Source organism: Carcharodon carcharias, chromosome 23 (genome assembly GCF_017639515.1).
Source record: "Carcharodon carcharias isolate sCarCar2 chromosome 23, sCarCar2.pri, whole genome shotgun sequence".
In the NCBI taxonomy this organism is placed as follows: domain Eukaryota; kingdom Metazoa; phylum Chordata; class Chondrichthyes; order Lamniformes; family Lamnidae; genus Carcharodon; species Carcharodon carcharias.
This window is the reverse complement of record NC_054489.1, coordinates 24,284,852-24,306,778: the sequence shown is the minus strand read 5'-3', so window position 1 is coordinate 24,306,778 and position 21,927 is coordinate 24,284,852. Positions and strand designations below refer to the sequence as shown.

At 40.0% G+C, this 21,927-nt stretch overlaps 1 protein-coding gene across 5 annotated transcripts in view; it reads left to right on the top strand.

The window, feature by feature from the left end:
• hdac5 (histone deacetylase 5) overlaps positions 1–21,927 on the top strand; it is a 378,423-nt gene that overhangs the window by 22,688 nt on the left and 333,808 nt on the right. For 2 of the 5 annotated variants that reach the window (XM_041217573.1, XM_041217572.1), the window contains exon 2: positions 14,372–14,789. The exons of 2 other annotated variants lie outside the window; for them this stretch is intronic. The gene's annotated coding sequence lies outside the window, so the exon portion shown is untranslated. Of the gene's footprint in view, positions 1–14,371; positions 14,790–17,941; positions 18,129–21,927 lie in introns of all 5 variants that reach the window. One more of the 5 variants, XM_041217571.1, reaches the window with a different exon arrangement.

Sequence of the window (21,927 nt, the reverse complement as noted above, 5' to 3'; positions counted from 1 at the left end):
GAAGGGCCATCAGTATATTTAATTGCATTTGAAAGTAGCCTGATGTTGAATCTTTATTTGTTACAGTCCCCTTGAAACCTAAATGACTGTAAGAAAATGCTGGATAGATGTTATGTGAAACAGCAAGTACTCCATAATGAAATTCAATTTAGAAGTTTGACTTGTAATAAACCCCATACCAGCATGTTATTTTCTGATGTATAACACTGCAACATTTGATACACATGCCCAGATGAAGACTTGGCTTTGGACTTTAATTATCCTTCCAAGACAATGACCTAGACTTTGTAGCCAACGTTCTTCACTAACCTTGAGAAAAGCTGTCCACAAAGATCTTGCGATCTCTATGGAAAGAAAGCATTTTCTTTCTTGGTGTTAATCTTAAAAAAAATTTTCATTTGATACAAGTCTTGTTAGCAAGGCTGGCAGTTGTTGCCCATCTTTAATTGCTCTTGGGAGGGTGGTGGTGAGTTTTCTTCTTGAATCTCTGCAGTCTACCTGGTGAACGTACATGGACCTGTTATTTTGAATCTGGTGCAAGTCAAGGGGATTTCCAGGTATCCAACAACAGTGATGTCACCAAGCAGGGTAACAGCCAGTCACATCGAAGTATTTTCATAGACATCAGACCATGAAGTAAAATGTACTGATTATCATTCACTTTTTACTATTTTACAGGGATGAGATAAATGATCGGGATATACACATTGAATTTAAGATAGCATCTGAAATATCACAGACAAACTTTAAAGACATTTTAACGTAGAATTTTCATCATAATGGAGAAATTTGACATTCCACAAATATAAAGCTACATTTTCAGGGCCAGAGCAGTTTCTCAGAAGTAATTATGAACTTGATACACCATTAAAGACCAGTTACACCTCATTCAACAAGGTGAAGCTTTTTCAAATGTTTTTATAGCAAGACAAATATTGTAGAAGGGCATATTCTCACCAATTCAGCAATTTCCAATTTATTGCAGTTTGGACCCTATGAAGAAGTGCTGAATCACCGATTGGGATTTGAGTTTAACTGTGCTTGTGCGGACTTCAGAAGTTGTTGTCGGTTTCAGAGGTAGTAACAGTGAATGCTGACAGTTTTGCCATTGTTATTACTGCAAAACCTGGGTGCTTTTGTTCACGATAGTAGATGTTGGTGATACAATTGACTTCCTTCTGAATGTTCCAAATGTACATGGCTTGTACCTACTGCTCATCCAGCACCCTCTAGATGTTGCAATTTATAATCAATGCAGACAGAACAAGCCAAATACTGATCTGCAGCCTGAAATTTACAATCAAATTACTGACCTCTAATTGTACTGAGAAATTTACAGGCAGCTACCATACCTGGATTTCCATAGTAATATTTGAACAGTGGTCTGAAACGTAAAGGCCAGGTTAGCAGTTAAATATCACAACAATGGTTCAGATCCCAGAAAGCCCATGAGCAATACCACAGGGGATCTACTAATATTACAAAAGGATCATGGTAGTGTGAGACAGGTGAAAATGGAAGATAGCACAGACTGCTTGATTCAGTATTAATTAGCCCACACTGCTTTCTATAAAAGTATACAATAAGAATTAAAAGAGAAAGGAATATATTTTCAGGCCATTAAGTTGCTGTTTTGCTATGTGCCGCTTCATATATCTGTATTGATAGTAATCTTTATATTTATCTGGTAAGTCTTTATTACATCAAATGTAATCATTAAATATAAGTTAATTTAAAAATAAAAACAATGCCATTGTTATTAACTGTACTAGTGGCCAATGTAAGGGTCAATATAAGAGCTAAAGTATATGGTTTCATATGTATAGTTCCCTATATGGTAAGCTTTAGAAGAAATATAAATCAGTGATTAAGCTGTGGCAGAGCAAATTGTACGTGGATTATTCTTGAATTAGCTACTAGTTGAAGCCCAAAGATGTTCTCTGGAAGACTCCCATCACTGACATTAAGCTGACTGGTCTGGAATTACCGTGTTTATCCCTCTCCCATTTTTTGAATGGGTGTAATATTTGCAAACTTTTAGTCATCTGTCACCACTCCCATGTCCAAGGAGAATTGAAAGATTGTGGGCTAAGCTTTCACTATTTCCACCCTTCCTTCCCTCAGCAAAATAGGATGCATCCCACCTCGACCAAGCTGATATTTCGCTAATGAGTGCTGCCAACCTTTTGACTACCTTCTCTTTAAAAACTTTTATCCTATCCAATTTCTTGTTGCCTCCTCGGTGATATTGGCAGAATCTTCTTTTATGAAGCCAGTACTTCAGCAATACCTTCTGTCTCCACAATAAGATTTCCTTTTTGATGCCTAACTGGCTTTACTCTTTTGTACTCTTTATATATTTATAAAAGACCTTCTTTCTTATCTGCTAACCTTTTCTCATACATTCCCTTTCCCTGTTGAGAGCTCTCTGTATTCCTCCAATTCTTGTCTGTTGTGTATCCCCAACTTCCTTTGGCCTGCCATTGGCTGTTGCATCTTTAGATGTCTGGGTCATAAGCTTTGCATTTTCTCCCTAAACTTCTTCACTTTGCCATCTCTGTCTTTGTCTAACATGCCCCCTTATACTCACCTCTTTAACATTTAAGAATTTGGATCATTTGCCCTAATGTCTCCTTTGCCAGTTTGTTAGGCTGTGAAATGCCTCGGGATGTTTTACTATGTTTAACATGCTATATGAAGGCAAGTTGTTTTGTTTTCTATACTGACTGCACAACAAATCTATTTGTGAAGGCCATAGCTTCATTTTCTGTGAAACTCTATTGAAGTTTTCAGTATAAGATAAATTGACTAAGGCCACACTGGTTGCTCTCTTAAAGCAGAGGTGGCTTGGATTAAAGAAGTTATTGTGATAATTAAATTCAATGTTTGAAATGAGAATAACTTATCTTAGAACAGAACATTAAAAGATTTTACAAAATGGTACTAATGAAAGATAAGCGAGTTATAAAACACTGGAAAAATGGTGTGAACAGTGCCAGTGTCTGGTTAGGATCAAATGCAGTTACCTAAGAATAGTCCTTTAATTGTAGTTATTCCCTGCTGCGCTTATGTCATGGTTCAGGTTCACTTTGAGGCTCTGGGCTCAATATTGAACTTCAGAATCAGTTACAATGTAGTTAACCTAGGTGAGATCAACTTTTACTGCAAGATACTGAAATTGTGGTCCCATGTTCATTAATACCTGCTGAATCACTAATTTAGGGAAGATTTTTTTTGCAAAATGGACCCCAAACAGTATAGCAAATATTCTTACATGTAAATAATTATTTTTATTCATAATGTGATGTGGGCGCCACTGTCGAAGCCAGCATTTTTTGCCCACTGCTAATTGCTCTTGAGAAGGTGGTGGTGAGCTGTCTTCTTGAACTGCTGCAGTCCGTGTGCTGTAGGTATACCCACAGTGCTATTAGGGAGAGAGTTCCATGATTTTGACCCAGTGACAGTGAAGGAACAGTGATATATTTCCAAGTCAGGATGGTGAGTGGCTTGGCTTGGAGGGAAACTTCCAGGTGGTAGTGTTCTCATGTGTCTGCTATCCTTGTCATCCTAGATGGCAGCAGTCGTGGGTTTAGAAGGCGCTATCTAAGAAGGCTTGGTGAATTCCTGCAGTGCATCTTGTAGATGGTACACACTGCTGCCACTGTGCATCAGTGGTGGAGGGAGTAAATGTTTGTGGATGGGGTACCAATCAAGTGGGCTGCTTTGCTTCTAACTTCTTGTGCTGTTGGGGTTGCACTCATCCAAGGAAGTGGAGAGTATTCCATTACACTTCTGACTTGTACCTTGTAGATGGTGGACAGGCTTTGGGGAATCAGGAGGTGAGTAACTCGTCACAAGATTCCTAGCCTCTGACCTACTCTTGTAGCCACGGCATTTATATGGCTAGTCTAGTTCAGTTTCTGCTGAATGGTAATCCCTAGGATGTTGATAGTGGAGGATTCAGCAATGTTAATGCCATTGAATGTCAAGGGGCAATGGTTAGATTCTCTCTTGTTGGAGATGGTCATTGCTTGGCACTTGTGTGGTGCGAATGTTACTTGCCACTTGTTAGCCCAAGCCTGGATATTGTCCAGATCTTGCTGCATTTGGACATGGACTGCTTCCGTATCTGAGGAGCTATGAATGATGCTGAACATTGTGCAATCAGCACACATCCCCACTTCTGACCTTAGGATGAAAGGAAATTCATTGATGAAGCAGCTGAAGATGGTTGGGCCTCAGACACTACCCTGAGGAACTCCTGCAGTGATGTCCTGGAATTGAGATGATTGACCTCCAACAACCACAACCATCTTCCTTTGTACTAGGTATTACTCCAACCAGTGGAGAGTTTTCGCCCGATTCCCATTAACTCCAGTTTTGCTTGGGCTTTTTGATGCCATGCTTGGTCAAATGCTGCTTTGACATTAAGGGCAGTCATTCTCAACGCAGCCTGGGAGTTCAGCTCTTTTGTCCATGTTTGAACCTAGGCTTTATTGAGGCCAGGAGCTTAGTGGCCCTGGTAAAATCCAAACTGAGTGTCAGTAAGCAGGTTATTGCTAAGCAAGTGCTGCTTGATAGCACTGTTGATGACTCCTTCCATCAGTTTACTGATGATCTAGAGTAGACTCATGGGGTGATAATTGGATTTTTCCTGCTTTTTGTCTACAGAATATATCTGGGCAATTTTCCACATTTCTGGGCATACGACAGTGTTGTAGCTGAATTGAAACAGCTTAGCTTGAAGTGTGTTTGGAGGACAAGTCTTCAGTACTATTGCTGGAATATTGTCAGGGCCCATAGCCTTTGCAGTATCCTGTGCCATAAGACATAGGAGCAGAAATTAGGCCATTTGGCCCATCGAGTCAGCTCCGCCATTCAATCATGGCTGATAAGTTTCTCAACCCCATTCTCCCGCCTTATAGTGCCCTCAGCTGTTTCTTGCCATCACGTGGAGTGAATCAAATTGTCAGCTGTCTGGAGGAGGCCAAGATGGATCATCCAGTTGGCACTTCTGGCTGAAGATTATTGCAAATGCTTCAGCCTTATCTTTTGTACTGATGTGCTGGACTCCCCTATCATTGAGGATGGGGTTATTTGTGGAGCCGACTCCTCCAGTAAGTTGTTTCACTGTCCACCACCATTCACAACTGGATGTGGTAGGACTGCAGAGTTTAGATCTGATCCAAAATAAAAACAAATAAACTGCGGATGCTGGAAATCCAAAACAAAAACAGAATTACTTGGAAAAACTCAGCAGGTCTGGCAGCATCGGCGGAGAAGAAAAGAGTTGACGTTTCGAGTCCTCATGACCCTTCGACAGAACTGAGTGAATCCAAGAAAGGGGTGAAACATAAGCTGGTTTAAGGTGTGTGTGTGTGTGTGTGGGTGTGTGTGTGTGGGGGAGGGGGTTTGGGTGGGGGAGAGAAGTGGAGGGGGTTGGTGTGGTTGTAGGGACAAACAAGCAGTGATAGAAGCAGATCATCAAAAGATGCCACAGACAACAGAACAAAAGAATACATAGGTGTTAAAGTTGGTGATATTATCTAAACGAATGCGCTAATTAAGAATGGATGGTAGGGCGCTCAAGGTATAGCTCTAGTGGGGGTGGGGGGAGCATAAAAGATTTAAAAATATTTAAAAATAATGGAAATAGGTGGGAAAAGAAAAATCTATATAATTTATTGGAAGAAACAAAAGGAAGGGGGAAGAAACAGAAAGAGGGTGGGGATGGAGGAGGGAGCTCAAGACCTAAAGTTGTTGAATTCAATATTCAGTCCGGAAGGCTGTAAAGTGCCTAGTCGGAAGATGAGGTGTTGTTCCTCCAGTTTGCGTTGGGCTTCACTGGAACAATGCAGCAAGCCAAGGACAGACATGTGGGCAAGAGAGCAGGGTGGAGTGTTAAAATGGCAAGCGACAGGGAGGTTTGGGTCATTCTTGCAGACAGACCACAGGTGTTCTGCAAAGCGGTCGCCCAGTTTACGTTTGGTCTCTCCAATGTAGAGGAGGGCACATTGGGAGCAACGAATGCAGTAGACTAAGTTGGGGGAAATGCAAGTGAAATGCTGCTTCACTTGAAAGGAGTGTTTGGGGCCTTGGATGGTGAGGAGAGAGGAAGTGAAAGGGCAGGTGTTACATCTTTTGCATGGAGTGGTGCCAATGGGGGTTGAGGAGTAGGGGGTGATGGAGGAGTGGACCAGGGTGTCCCGGAGGGAACGATCTCTACGGAATGCTGCCAGGGTGTGTGTGTGTGTGTGTGTGTGTGTGTGTGGTGGCGGCATCATGCTGGAGTTGGCGGATGTCAGGGTTGGACCTGAGAGAATGGAGTCCAGTAAGTTCAGAGAGAGATTAGAATGGGTGAGAGGAGCAGAGAAATTGAGACGACTAATGTCGCGCCGACAGTTCTCAATGAAAAGATCAAGAGAAGGTAAGAATCCAGAGGGAGGGGTCCAGGTGGAGGGAGAATATTGAAGGTGGGTGAAAGGATCCGTTGAACGGGGAGAGGACTTCTGCCCAAAGAAGTGAGCCCGGAGACGAAGACGGCGGAAGAAGAGTTTAGCATCATGCCGAGCCCGAAATTCATTGAGGTGAGGGTGTAAGGGTATGAAACTAAGTCCTTTGCTGAGCACTGAATGTTCAGCATTGGAGAGGGGAAGGTCAGGGGGTATAGTGAATACATGGCTGGGGCTGGGATTCCAATCTCCACCCCTCCATCATTTTCACGTGGTCCATCTCTGACACTTCCCTTCCTTGACCTCTCTGTCTCAATCTGGTGATAGACTGTCCACCAATATCCATTACAAACCTACCGACTCCCACAGCTACCTCGACTACAGCACCTCACACCCCGCTTCCTCTAAGGACTCCATCCTATTCTCTCAGTTCCTTCGCCTCCGTCGCATTTGTTCTGATGATGCTACCTTCAAAAACAGTTCCTCTGACATGTCCTCCTTCTTCCTTAACCGAGGTTTTCCACCCACAGTCGTTGACAGGGCCCTCAACCGTGTCCGGCCCATCTCCCGCGCATCCGCCCTCACGCCTTCTCCCTCCCAGAAACATGATAGGGTCCCCCTTGTCCTCACTTATCACCCCACCAGCCTCCGCATTCAAAGGATCATCCTCCTCCATTTCTGCCAATTCCAGCATGATGCCACCACCAAACACATCTTCCCTTCACCCCCCCCCATCAGCATTCCATAGGGATCGTTCCCTCCGGGACACCCTGGTCCACTCCTCCATCACCCCCTACTCCTCAACCCCCTCCTATGGCCCCACCCCATGCCCACGCAAAAGATGTAACCCTGCCCCTTTACTTCCTCTCTCCTCACTGTCCAAGGGCCCAAACACTGCTTTCAAGTGAAGCAGCATTTCACTTGCATTTCCCCCAACTTAGTCTACTGCATTCGTTGCTCCCAATGTAGTCTCCTCTACATTGGAGAGACCAAACGTAAACTGGGCGACCGCTTTGCAGAACACCTGCGGTCTGTCTGCAAGAATGACCCAAACCTCCCTGTCGCTTGCCATTTTAACACTCCACCCTGCTCTCTTGCCCACATGTCTGTCCTTGGCTTGCTGCATTGTTCCAGTGAAGCCCAACGCAAACTGGAGGAACAACACCTCATCTTCCGACTAGGCACTTTACAGCCTTCTGGACTGAATATTGAATTCAACAACTTTAGGTCTTGAGCTCCCTCCTCCATCCCCACCCCCTTTCTGTTTCTTCCCCCTTCCTTTTGTTTCTTCCAATAAATTATATAGATTTTTCTTTTCCCACCTATTTCCATTATTTTTAAATATTTTTAAATCTTTTATGCTCCCCCCACCCTCACTAGAGCTATACCTTGAGCGCCCTACCATCCATTCTTAATTAGCACATTCGTTTAGATAATATCACCAACTTTAACACCTATGTATTCTTTTGTTCTGTTGTCTGTGGCATCTTTTGATGATCTGCTTCTATCACTGCTTGTTTGTCCCTACAACCACACCAACCCCCTCCACTTCTCTCCCCCCACCCAAACCCCACCCCCGCCCCCCCCAGACCTTAAACCAGCTTATATTTCACCCCTTTCTTGGATTCACTCAGTTCTGTCGAAGGGTCATGAGGACTCGAAACGTCAACTCTTTTGTTCTCCGCCGATGCTGTCAGACTTGCTGAGTTTTTCCAGGTAATTCTGTTTTTGTTTTAGATCTGATCCGTTGGTTGTAGCTCTGTCTGTTGCTTACTGCTTATGCTGTTTGATATGCAAGTATCCCTGTGTTGTTGCTTCATCTGTTTGACACCTCATTTTTAGGTTGGCTGGTGCTGCTCCTGCATGCCCTTCACTTCACTGAGCTGGTTTGATCCCCTGGTTTTGTGGTTATGGTAGAGTGGGGGCCAGGCCACGAGGTTACGGATTGTGGTTGAGTACAATTCTGCTGCTGCTGATGGCCCACATTGTCATGGTTGCCCATTTTTGAGTTGCTAGATGTGTTGGAAATCCATCCCATTTAGCATGGTGATAGTGCCACAACATGACGTAGGGTATCCTCAATTTGAAGACAGGTCTTTCCCTCCACAAAGACTGTGCAGTGGTCACTCCTACTGATACTGTCATGGAGAAATGCATTTGTGGCATGCAGGTTGGTGAGGATGATGTCAAGTATATTTTTCCTTCTTGTTGGTTCCCTCACCACCTGCTGCAGACCCAGTCTAGCAGCCGTATCCTTTAGGACTTGGCCAGCTCAATCTGTCGTGGTGCTACACTCTTGCTACTGGACATAGAAGTCCCCTATCAAGAGTAGATTCTGCGCCCTTGCCACCCTCAGTGTTTCATCCAAGTAGTGTTTAACATGAAGCAGTACTGATCCATTAGCTGGGGGTGGGTGGGGTGGGGTAATCTTCAGGAGGTTTCCTTGCCAAAGTTTGATCTGATGCCATGAGACTTCGTAAGGTCCAGAGTTGATGTTGCTGCTTTTCAAGATGAGACTTGGAATCATATGTAATATTACGTAATGACACCTGGCTTGCATCTCTGAAGTTTTTATAATATCTTAAATTCACAACATGTAATCTACTTTAATATTGCATAGATTTTTTTGTTTTTGTTTTCGCATTCTGGTGGTTTTAGCTCAATAGGTTTAAACAATGGGTTTCACATGGTATAATATAATGCATCATGCTTGTTGTTGTGATGTTTTGCTTTGATATTTTTGTACCATGTTGATGCAAAGATTGTCCAATTTGCATTCCACTTTCATCATCTGCTTTCAGATGCATTCATTTCAGGTATAGCATAGGTTCAACATAACAAAGCTGAACAGCTTCATTGAAGTCATGTTCCTTAACCTATTCCTCAGAAGAATAACTCCATAAAGCATCAGTCTATCGATTTCTCATATCAAACTATTGACTTTACCAGTATGGTTCTAATTCTGTTATGCTATAGATGATTTTGTATGATGGCGTGCACCATGAGGTATTGGGTTTTCTTTGGGTGCCATTCTCTTTCCTTGCTTCTAAATTGGTTTATTGGTCTTGAACCACTCTTGAAGTTTGTTGAATTATCAGCTGTTATACTGCTTTAGTGGTGTTTGAATATAAAATTCCATTTATGAAACACACACATACGACTTGGGATGCTGGTGAGATAACTGTCATCAGCACATTTTGGAAAATCGCAGGCACATTGCCCATGATTCTCCAATACAGCTCATAACAAGAAAGGTGTCTCACCAGCTGCCCAGACTTGGAATATTTATGTGAAATCTTCACTTTTAGAATGATAACACATTTTTTTCCATGCAGTTAAAGAGCCTAAACAATTTCAATTGCATGATAAATTGTGTTTGTTTGCTATTTTATATAATATTTACCAAAGAGCAGATCTTTACAGTACCTAACTACCTTACTGATCTGATTGTCATGGCACATCTAGCTTAGTGGGCTTTTCGTTTATAGAATTCGACACAAATTAAGAATTATCCAACACCATCTACATACCATATACTTTTGTAAATATTATTTCGATTCTTTTCTTTGCCCTGTATAACTTCAATTCAGTCTACAAAAGGGTTAAGCCGAAACAGTGTGTGGCTTATTTTCTGATCGTCTTCAAAGGTTATAGGACTTGCATCTTTTATTAATGCCTCCAGATAATTCCTTTTAAGGTACCATTTTAATTACTGTAATATATGTGCAGCAGTTTATCAAGTTATTTTTATCTTATAATCTAGGAGTGTAAAGTAGAATGAATTTCCTCTAGCATGCAGTATCATTTTAATAATATGGAGTAAACCAACTTGTTTTGTTTTTTCTGTTGACACTTTCCTTGGGCACATTAACCCATGACCTACTGTTCTTGCAAACCAATATAATTTATTTACATGTTTTAATTGCAAGGTTAATGAATTCAACATCCAAACAATACAGTATTTTTCAGCAATATTATTGTGTTCAGCTTTTTTGCATTCAGATAAATGTGCAGCAGCAGATTTTTGATCACCTTAGCATTGCTTTGTTGCTGACCTAAACCATTATTGTTACATTAAGTTAAATAGAATCTTTTTTCAAACCTGTATTTGTGTATTGAGTTTGCTGTTCAAAAAACAGTTGGAGATACAGGGCAAGTTGCAAGTAAGGATGTTTTCTATTTGGCATTTAAAATCATATACTTCACTGTCAGAATTATATATTTGATATCTGAATTAGATCTGTATATTGTGATATTTAACTTCTGAGTACTGAATGAGAGTTTTCAGCATTCAAAATAAATATGCTGAATTAACCATTTCCATCTGCAAACAACAATAGCTTGTATTTTTATGGCACCTTTAATGTAATAAAATGTTCCAAAGTGATTTACAAGCATTATCAAACCAATTTTAACACCAAGCAACATAAGGACATATTAGGGCAGATGACCAAAAGCTTAGTTAAAGAGGTAGGTTTTAAGGAGTGTTTTATAGGAGAAAAGTGAGCTAGAGGCGCAGAGAAATTTAGGGAGGGAATTCCAAAGGCTGGGGTAGTGGTCAGCAACCTGCAACTCTGGAATTGCATGTGGCCACTGGGGTTTGATATGCAGCTCCTGAACGAATGCACCTTTCAAACATTGACTGAGTTTTCAGAGAATTGTTCCCCCAATGTGTTCCCAGTTCAGAAACATTTAAAAAAATCAACTATCTAAAAATTCCTGTTTATCGAATGCTTCACTGGGAAAAATGACATATTGCGCTATTGCCTGCCATCCAGTCATGTGGGTTGTGTGCAGGCAAACATATTAATCACTCACTGTGGCCCTGGTTAGTCTGTTTGAAAAGCTTGCCCAAAATGGCGTATTCTGATTGGTCATCATATTTGGTTGGATGTGCAACAAGTAGAATGCTGATTTGTCAATTAAGGCAGAAGTGCTCTTGATGCTGTTCTGGTGAGAACTTGCAGGTAGGCACATTAATCAGTAAAAGAGTGCATTCATTTTGGCTCTGGCGCTGAGGCTGTGTTGGTGAGCATGTGTGGTGCATGCAGGCAGACATAAATAACTGAAGGAAGAAACTTAGTCTGGACCTTGTTTTGGGCTGTTTTGAAAATGGTTACAAAGAAGTGACAAATTGAAGAGGATAATTGAGCATTTCAAGATAAATGAACTGATTAATTTGCATTCATCCCAAATTAAGCTGGCTTCCCTATGCTTGATACTTGCAATGAGAAATTCGCCATCAGCAAGAAATCAGATCTTGAGAGGCAAACCACTAAAAAGCACAGTGCTTTAATCTGAAAGATATTCAGCTGGAGAAGCCCAAAAAATAGCAGTGCAGGAACCAAAGAACAAGGCAGAGAAACCTAGGAACACATTCGCTAATTGGCTGAAATCATCAGTAGCTCAAAAGATTGTGAAACGAGGAAAGCTGTTCACAGATGGTGAATGTGTAAAAGAGTACTTTATCAAAGTCTGAGCAGCTGCACAGCGATTTTAAAAATAAAAATGAAATTATTCAAAAAATTAAAGGCATGCTTTCATCTGCAAAGACTGAGAAAGGCAGAGCAGTGAAAATGGCCACAGATATAAATTCAGCTCCATGAATGTCATAAAAGGCCAGTTGAGAAGCCAATTGAACAATAAAAGTTTGCAGTCCTGCTTGAAAACGACAGCATACTGTCCAGATATCAAATTTGCAACTCCTAGTCAAAGTCTTTAAAATGTTGATCATCAAATGTCCTTTTTAATTGAAATTGGTGCATGTATGTTTAAGAGTGGCAGAAAATCGCTGCTCAAGAGAAATCCATAATTGTGTCTCTGTCTTGTTTTTTCATATTGGTGTTTGAGTGACAGCATTGTCACTCTTAAGATGTTGCATTTTTGACTAAATTTAAAAAAAAGTCTCTTGTCATTTAAGGTTGCAGACCCCTGCCTAGTGCATTGATGGCTGAAGGCATGGCTGCCAATGATGGAGTGATTAAAATCGGGAATGCTTATGAGGTTACAGTTGATGAGAGTAGAGATCTCTGGGGAGGGGGAGAGAGTGGGAGAGGCTTTAAGGCTGGAGGAAGGAGGTCATAGAGCGACTTGAAAGCAAGGATAAGAATTATAAAATCGAGGCATTACTTAATCAGAAGCCAGCTCAATAAGCATAGGAGAGGTGGATGAGCAGACTTGCTGAGAGTTACGACATGGGCAGCAGAGTTTGAATGACCAAGTTTTCGGAGAGTAGAAGTGAAACTATATTGACTTTTTTGTTGAGTATCTCAAAATAATGAGAAATTTGCTGTATTCCCTTCCATTTTGTTTTTAATGTTAGTTTTTTTTAAAGCTAGAAATGTTCCATGCTGTGCTTGAGGAAATATCTACGATCCTACGATCAGTTGTATGAACGAACAATAAATTGCAAGAAACCAACATTCTTAGAGCAATTATTATGGAAGTGAATTGAGTTTTGCTACTGATCTCTCTTGCCCCAGTTGATTGCATCACATTAACATTAGGTAACTACTCACTGCATGCATGTGTTGGCATCATATTAAACTGAAGCTTTATTATTACCAGAACAACTTTCATTTGTCCTACTGTATACCAAGCTTTCTAATCCCTATAATGTTACATTTATTCCCAGAGTGAAACCACAGTCAATTCTGGATCCTGAGATAAGAAAATCATGCTGTACACTTCACACTGATAACATCTGCATGTGCCAAGGCTTAGCACTGATGGATAGATGTTAGCAGGTTAATATCAGGAACAGCTGATATCCCCCCGCTAAGTACATTTCTTGCAAGCCAATCTCTTTCCCTGCCAGGAATGAAATTCTGGCTTGAAACCAGGACAGTGTTTACACTATGGTACCTCAGGAATTACACCATTCCAAAATGTTGCTCTTGATCTATGGACATTGTGCTAGCGTGATTCTGGAGTGTGTCATTTACTATAATTCATGCTAACGTTATGATCTTCAGTTGATCCCTCGCTGGATTTATTCTGCCATCAAAATAGCTCAAGTTTTGGAATTCTACCATTTAACTTTAAAAGGCAATCTGAAAATGTTGAAACTCCAAATCTGTTCTAAATCATTTAAGCAGATATACAGTTCATAACATTTAATAATAGATCCTATTAAGATCAGTTTTTATAATGGAAGATGCATCTCTGAAATTGTCTGTTGTCACCTTTGAAATGCTATATTCTAATATTCATTTGAGTTTTTTTTTGATACTTACAAAACCTACTGGGAGCTCCATTCCTTTCCACCCAATTATATAAGTTATGTATGTACCATCTGCCACAATTTAGAGATCACTGTCTAATATAAATTTACATGTCACTCTTATAAAGTAGTATAAACAGACAAAGACAGTTGTTTGGAATGCATAGAAAAATTCTTTAATAACAGAAATGCCTGGGACACATTGGCTTGGATTTTACAATAAGAATATGGTGAGGCTACCAGTGCCCAATGTTACAATGGATTAAATCAGACAGCAATTTCCAATACATGCACGTGTGCATGCTGTTAAACACAAAGTTACTCTGCACTATGACAACTTGCTGAGAGCTGAGCTCTTGAAATCCAGTAAGTTTATGGAATTAAGGTACATACTTGTCCACTAAGCATGCCAGGAAAAGTTAGGGTTGTTGCATTCAGATGTGGGTGAATTTTTAATGGCATGATCAGCCTTCATTACTATCATACAACCTCTCTAGACCTGACAATTTAACTTTACAGAGTGGAGACTCATTCCTTCAAAAATTAGGAAGTTTTGCACATTTCATAAATTGTTTAAATTTTTTATGTCTCATTTCTCTCCCTCTTTTAATTCTACCTTTCTTTCCCAATCTTTATTTTGCTTTCTGTACATGATTTAAATCTAATTTATAATTTCTGGTTACACTTCCTGGTTTAGGTTCTGCATGCCTCACTGAGGATCCTTAAAGCTGATTAGTTGAAGGGCTGCGATGTAGCTTGCACAGCTCATACGCTACAGATCTCCAGTAGAGGGCAACTACGCTGCATCAGATGCCTGATTAGAACAATTCTCTTCCTAAAAGCCTGAAAATACTCTGGACAGCTGTCCGCATACTGAATGGCAAGTGTCATTCCTTCACTGCTGACCGGAAAATCTTGGCCATTTTATGCTGTTAATGAATTTCAAATAACTTGAATGACCTCATGTCCAGCCTAGATGGCAGTTAACCATTGAAAGAACTCAACCGGTATTTACTTAGTATCAGTTGGATTTTGTGGCTTTAACGGGACATATAACCATTTTTTTTTAAAAGTCGAAGAACAAAAGGCCTTTTTTTGTAGCCCCATTCAACCAGGTAAGACTGCTTTTATGCTTAGTACATTTGCTTTGCATGGGTGCACATTGGCACGTTATGTTCAGAATCAGCTACTTAAAAGTTCTCCATAGTTCCTTCTCCTTTAGTTGTATTTAAAGCCCTAGACCTACTTTTAAAAAAGTGCATAAAATTGATCCTTAAAATTGGGCAGTTTCTGGATTTTTATAACCTATCCAATCCTTGTAATTTCAAATGTGGCCGCAATATGATACTTATAACCTATCCTAGCTTTGTTTTGAAAATTTGATTGTCCTTTTGCACAACATCAAATATAAGATTTTCCTCCTCTTGTTGACTCCTTTTACAAACTGTCATAAACAATCATTTATTCTGAAATTGCTTTTGTCTTAAAAGTAACACTGACTTCTGCCTCTGTAACAAACACGCCCTCCTTCTCTGCGTACTTAGTTCTTCGCTCATACTCTGACCTCAGCATGGTTTTCTCTAATATATCAACAGTATATAAAACATTATTTCTCCCTAATCTTTTGATGCATGGCCCATTGTTCACTAAATTGAGCTTAGATTGGATTGACCAACTCGCAGTTGTTGCAGATGGCAACTTTCAGAGGCTGGGCCTGGAAGACGAACCTTTGCAGTGCACAAAGCATTCTAATTTTGAATTGAGAGAAAATAAAAGATAAGCTGCAAGCCCTCTTCCTTAAATTTCTTGAATTCACCTTCTCTCCCTTTTTTTCCCCTTCCTTTTAACCTTCGATTGGTTTACCTGGCAACCACCTTGCTCCTCCACTGAATTCCCACTCTCACCAAATTCCGGTTTCAGAAGTCTCACTCTGTTCCCAGCTTATTCCTTTATCAGCTCACTATGTGTTTCTCTTTTTTCAAGCAACATAACATAAAATTATTTAAATAGCACTCACCCTGCTGTGATCTCTGCCACCAAGAGCAACAACATCGTGGGAACGTCACCTCCAAGTTATTCCTCATTACCACAATTTGGACATAGATTATCAGTCCTTTATTTGTCACTGGTTCACTATCCTGGAATTGCCTCCCTCATGCTGCTGCAGAGGAACAGTCATCAACAGGACTGCAGTAGTGTAAGGAAAATGGCCTCCAGTGCCTTCTCTGGGCAGCTGGGAACAGACAATAATTGTAAATTTACCATTGTTGCCCACGTCCCATAAACAAAGTTTTAAAAAATCTGAAGATGCTCTGTAAAGTAGTAGTCTGCAATTTTTAATCCTAGATTGACCAAATTTAACTTTTTTTAATGTAGGTAACCCCAGCTGGGTTTGTTTTATATATATCTATCTTAGAATTTAAAAACGCCCAGGAAAACAAAAAAAATTCATATGAACAGTGCAGTTTCTGGAAGGACTAAAAGTTTATTCCCATTTGGAGGGAGATTTTGAATTACAACTCAGAAATTAAACATGTTTCAGAATCTTTTGGTAATGCCAAGTGCTATTGCAAAAATACTTGGTAAAAAAAAACGTATAGCAAAGAGCTGCTCCTACTTATTACGTGCAACAGTGTATTCATTTGTAAATGTGATATGAATGGAATGCATTTGTTTTAAAAGTTGCAGTGAGAAAGAAAAATGTTTTTGATACAAAAATGCTTGTGTCTTTACAATGCTTCTCACAAACTTAATTCCAAATTCTTCAGAAACAGATGTGAAGCTTTCTCCACTGCATCACTCTAGCATTCTTCCTTTTACAACAGCATAGCCTCTGATTGACCACAGACAGTGCCATGGAGTTCCCCTTTGCTCTGGAATTTCCTCCCTGAATATCTCTGCCGCTCTACTCTTTGCCTTCCTTTAAGACGCTTCTTAAAACATCACTCTGACTAATCTTTTGACCTGATAACTCCTTATGTGGCTTGGTGTCAGATTTTGTTTGATAACGGCTCCTGTGAAGCGCCTTGGAACATTTTACTATGTTAGAGGCGCTATATAAATACAAGTTGTTATTGCTAGTGGCAAACCAAAAATTCATAAGTTCAGACATCTTTGAAACGCCATTAGTTTTGAAACCTGATCGGTTTTTGTAGCAGTCTAGTTAAAATTCAAAATTAGGTTCTGAAAACTAACAAACTGGTAGTTTGCTTGCTGAATGTTTGAAGCACTTTCCTCAGCTGAATGTGTGTTTCTGAACCAGATTTATTTTACTGCCACTTGTGTGCATAAGGTGGTTTGTGTCAGTGTTGCATATTGCAACATAATAACATGGAGGCCTTCATGTTCCTCTTTGTTGCTTAATTCCCATTAAGTTACTTTTGCCTATTTTAGACGTGGCATTAAACCACAATACATTTACTGGAGTTGCTGTGTTACTTCAAAGATTATTGTTAGAGAATGCTTCTGCTTTGAATACACTTTATCACTACCACAGAGCAGTATGCTAATTAACGCTTGTGCTGCCACCAGCTGACAGCTAAATTTAAACTTCCATATGCAGACAGCTGTTGCTATATTAATCACACTAATGCTTTCTCCTCACGGTCCACTAAAAGTGAAACATTGGCAGTGATATAATGTGTTTTAAAACACCATAAACTGTAACTGTCTTGATAACTCAGCGAGTGAAGATCGTGATTAGCTTAACTATATATTCAGACTGGGAAGATTCCATGTTTGATATCCATCCTCTGCTGAATTAGGTGATTTTAGCTGGTGCTTTAATTAGGTTGATAGAATTGGCATCTGTGTTCCTGGATTAGGGAAGAGAAATATTGACTTGGTTTTCTGGACTGTTTACTGTCTGGTAGCTACTAAAAGTGTAAAGATGTGGACAGGATTGGGCTTGACAGTTATGACCCACACAGTTGAATAGACACCAAACACTTCATTGGTTCACAATGAAGAATGAATGCTTGGGTGTGAGTTAGTAGAGTTTGATCTACACATGTGGAACTCTACTCCAGGAATTAACCAATTTCTTAATAATAAGGGGAGAATGGGTTGATGGGAACCCCTCCATGGAATAACATTATGGAACAATCCAAATTGACATCTAAAAGTGGGAAAGTTTCTGCCAAGAAATTTTCTTAAAGATGATAACTGGATAGTAATTTACAAAACTCTGAATCACAAATATTTTTGTATTCTGGGCATAAGGGATAAGAAGAGAAAAAGTGTGACATCTTTATCCCTTTGTCAATAGGTTTGATATTTGAAGATATCAAAGCAGAGTTATAATGATGATTGTTTGGCCTGAGACAGGATACAGTGGAAAAAGGAGCATTCTGCATTTGTGCTTGGAAGCATTTACAGAGCACTCCTGTCAATGTTAGAGAGAGCAAGAAGGGACCTGGACACTATTTGAAGTATAGCTTCACGTTGGAGTTAAGGTACGTTAGATACAAAGACCAAGTAGTATGAAATTATCTCATGGATGTATTCCCACAACTCTTTCACATTAATTCAGAAACCAGATCATATTGCCTTTTAAGCATTGGTGCACACACAAAAGGGACTCAACATTGGCATGAAAGTTGGAGAGCAATAAAGGTTATATCCTCCTAACTTGCATACAGTTTTGAAGAGCAAGAAAGATCAAAGCAAAATCAAAACTTCTGAAACAGGCAGAAAGGAAAACTAAAGCAGCCACCAGTACAAATTTTTCCAACAGCTGGGTAACTAATATTTAATCAGTCAAAAATGTTGGCAAAATAACAAAAATGTCTCAACTTTTATAATTTCTGGTAATGCATGTTTAAGGAAAAATCTATCTGGAATGCCAGACATTGCTCATAACTGTGTGTTAAGTAGTACAAAGTAGAACCGTGGTCCCGATAAAAGGGCCCCTCTGTTGATGCAGCCATTGCAACTAATAGATCATGGTGAGGCACTGAATAAGTTTCTTGTAAACCAGACAAATAAAATGATAAGCAGATAATTTACTAGCTTCATCAGATAGGTGACAACGTGGGTAGTTATTAGGAAATGTATTTGAACATCAATGGCAACATTTATTCAATTACAATATTAGCATATTAAGGATACAGTTTTGATGCAGAACCTTGTACTTAGTTTGATTCAAGAGTCAGATATGATGACCTAACAGATCAACTGCTTTAAGTCCAAGTGTGGCGTCTTTAAGGAAAAGCTGTTTTGATCTCATGTTGTTAAACAAAAACAAAAAACTACTGTCACGCTAAATACAAAAGTCAATATCGCAGCTAACTGGCATTTAACAGAGTAATTCTGAGCAGCACTAGAACTGAAATGGTGAAGAGAAAAATAGAAACACCTGCATCAAAATAATCTAAAGGAAGAATGTTGAATTTTCATGCCGAGCATAAGCAACATGTCTTGTAACTGAATGGCAAGAGGGTTACATTTTGCACTGATGATGCAAAATATGAGCACTCAAAATATAACTTTGCATGTAGGCTTCATGCTTTGTGATAGAATTCCCATGTGACATATTTTTCTCTGAAGCAGGTTAATATTATTTTAAAAGTTTATAGCTGTTCATTTTGGTCTAATTATTAAATTACTGTAAGTACCAACTAAATGTTAAATCGTTTCACTGGCCACCCATATTCTTGTAGAATGTTATTGAATTCTGGTTGTTAAGGTGAGTCTAAGAAATACATGTTGTTCTGTTCATATAGGAAAATAATATTCTTTCAAAAACCATAATGCTTTTGTAAAAGCAATAACTTTATTGTCCACATAAAGAACCTTGTGTTGGGTCTCTTTGTCTGTTAAATTGCTTTGGTGGTATAATCAATGGGGAGTGTCCTACTGCATCGTGGAGCAACCCCACATAAAAGGAGAGGCCAGGAGCAGAGCAGCATAAAAGGAGAAGCCTGGAGTACAGCAGAGTAGTAGAAAAGGAGAGGCAGGAAACAAAGTGAAGTGGAGCTGTGTAAAAGGAGAGGCTAGGAGCAAGCCGTCTCTCTGGCTGAGAGCCTGAACCAAACAGGAGGGAAAGAAAATCATTGTCATCACAAGACAGAGAGTCACGTGGGGTGAGTACACTGGTAAGCTTTTAATTTAATTTGAATTAATCAACTATAAAGTAAGACAAGACCAATTAATTAGTATTAAAAACTAAAGCCAATTTGATAATTTATCATATAATTACAATCTGTGTTCAATTAATTAATTAGATCTATGCGATAAAGTTAAATAGCAAGGGATAGTAACACTAAAGGGTTCTGAATATTTCAGTAAATTAAAATCTGAGGTATATAGGTAATACGAGTCAAGAAATACATTTAAGTTAACCTCCATAAAATAGTGACATCAATGCTGAGGAAGGATCTGATTGGTGCGTCTGTGTTTATTTAAGGCTTAAGTTTAATTCTGTTAAGTTAGTTAATAGTCTAATCATTATCGGCATCTCAGTCCCATGGAGTGCACATCATGTGCCATGTGGGAACTCTAGAATGCTTGATTGTGCCTTGGACAGCCACATGTTCATGATATGTTATCAGCTGGAACAGCTTGAACTGCAAGGTTTGGAGCTTCAGCAGCAGCCGCAGTCACTTTGGGCATCTACGAGGTTGAGAGTTTTGTGGATAGCACCTTTCTAGATATGTTCACCATGCAGCTGAAGAGTATGTAAGCAGAGCGGGAATAGGTGACCGCCAGGCAGTCAAGGAGGACCAGCAGAGAGTGCAGGAGTCTCTGGAGTGCATCTCACTCTCCAACCTGTATTGTTTTGAATATTGGTGAGAGTGATGGTTCCTCTGGGAACTGCAGCCAGGGCAAAGTTGACACCATCATGGCTGGCTCAGCTGTGTGGTTTGGGGATGGTGCAGGAGGAAGATTGGGAGAGGTATGGTGGCAAACAATTCTATATTTGTGGAAATGGACATGTGTTTCTATGACCATAGACATTATTCCATGATGGCATGTTGTCTGTCTGGTGCCAGGGGTTGCAAAACACTCTGATGGGTGAGGGTAAATAGCCAGCACTCATGGTCCATATCAGTACCAGCAACATAGGTAAAAAAGAGGCATGAGGCCCTTGCATACAGATTGTAGGGAGCTAAGAAAGAAGCTAGCAAGCAGGACCTCCAAAGATAGTAATTGCTGGATTATTTGCAGTGCCATGCCCTGGTGAGTATAGAAATAGGAAGGCAAAGGAGATGAATATGTTGCTGCAAGGAAGGTGCAGGGTTTGAGATCTCCGGGAGATTGGGACGGTTCTGGGGGAGATGGAATCTGGTACAAGCCAGATGGATTACACTTGAGCAGAACCTGGGCTAATGTCATTGTGGGGCAGTTTGCTAGTGCTATTGGAGAGGATTGAAACTAGCTTGGCAGGAAAGTTTGAACCAGAAGGCAACATTAGAGGAAAAGAAAAATAAGGTTCATGAAGAATTGGGAGAGACAGATAGCACCAGAGTAAGAAAAAGTAAGGTCTTAGCTGGAGTCAGAGTAAGAGGCTGTGCATTAAGGTCTGAATTAGGTTTACTGAGCATATATGTGAACACACAGAATGTGGTAAATCAAATTGGTGAGCTGTAGGTGCAGATACAAAATAAAAACAAAACAGAATTACCTGGAAAAACTCAGCAGGTCTGGCAGCATTGGCGGAGAAGAAAGACACCTTAAACCAGCTTATATTTCAACTCTTTCTTGGACTCGAACTCAAGTTCTGTCGAAGGGTCATGAGGGCTCGAAACGTCAACTCTGTTCTTCTCGCCGATGCTGCCAGACCTGCTGAGTTTTTCCAGGTAATTCTGTTTTTGTTTTTGTTTTGGATTTCCAGCATCCGCAGTTTTTTTGTTTTTATATATGTAGGTGCAGATAGCCCTGTTGGAAATATGATGTTGTGGCAAGAATGGAGACCCTAGCTCAAAAAAGGCAGGACTGGATAATAAATATTCCTGGATATTCAAGCTGTCAACTAGTGGGAAGGATAGAATAGTCATAATGAGGGACTTTAATTATCCTAAACACACTGGTATAGTAATTGTGAAAAGGCAGAGAGGGGGAAGAATTTTTATGTGTGTTCAGGAAAATTTTCTACACCTGTATGTTTTTTGGCCCAACAAGGAAGGAGGCATTGCTGGATCTGGTTCTGAGGAATGAAACAGGTCGAGTGGATGCCACAGAACATATAGGGGACAGTGATCATTATATCATAAGCCTTAGGTTAGCAATAGAAAAGGATAAGGAGCAATCCAG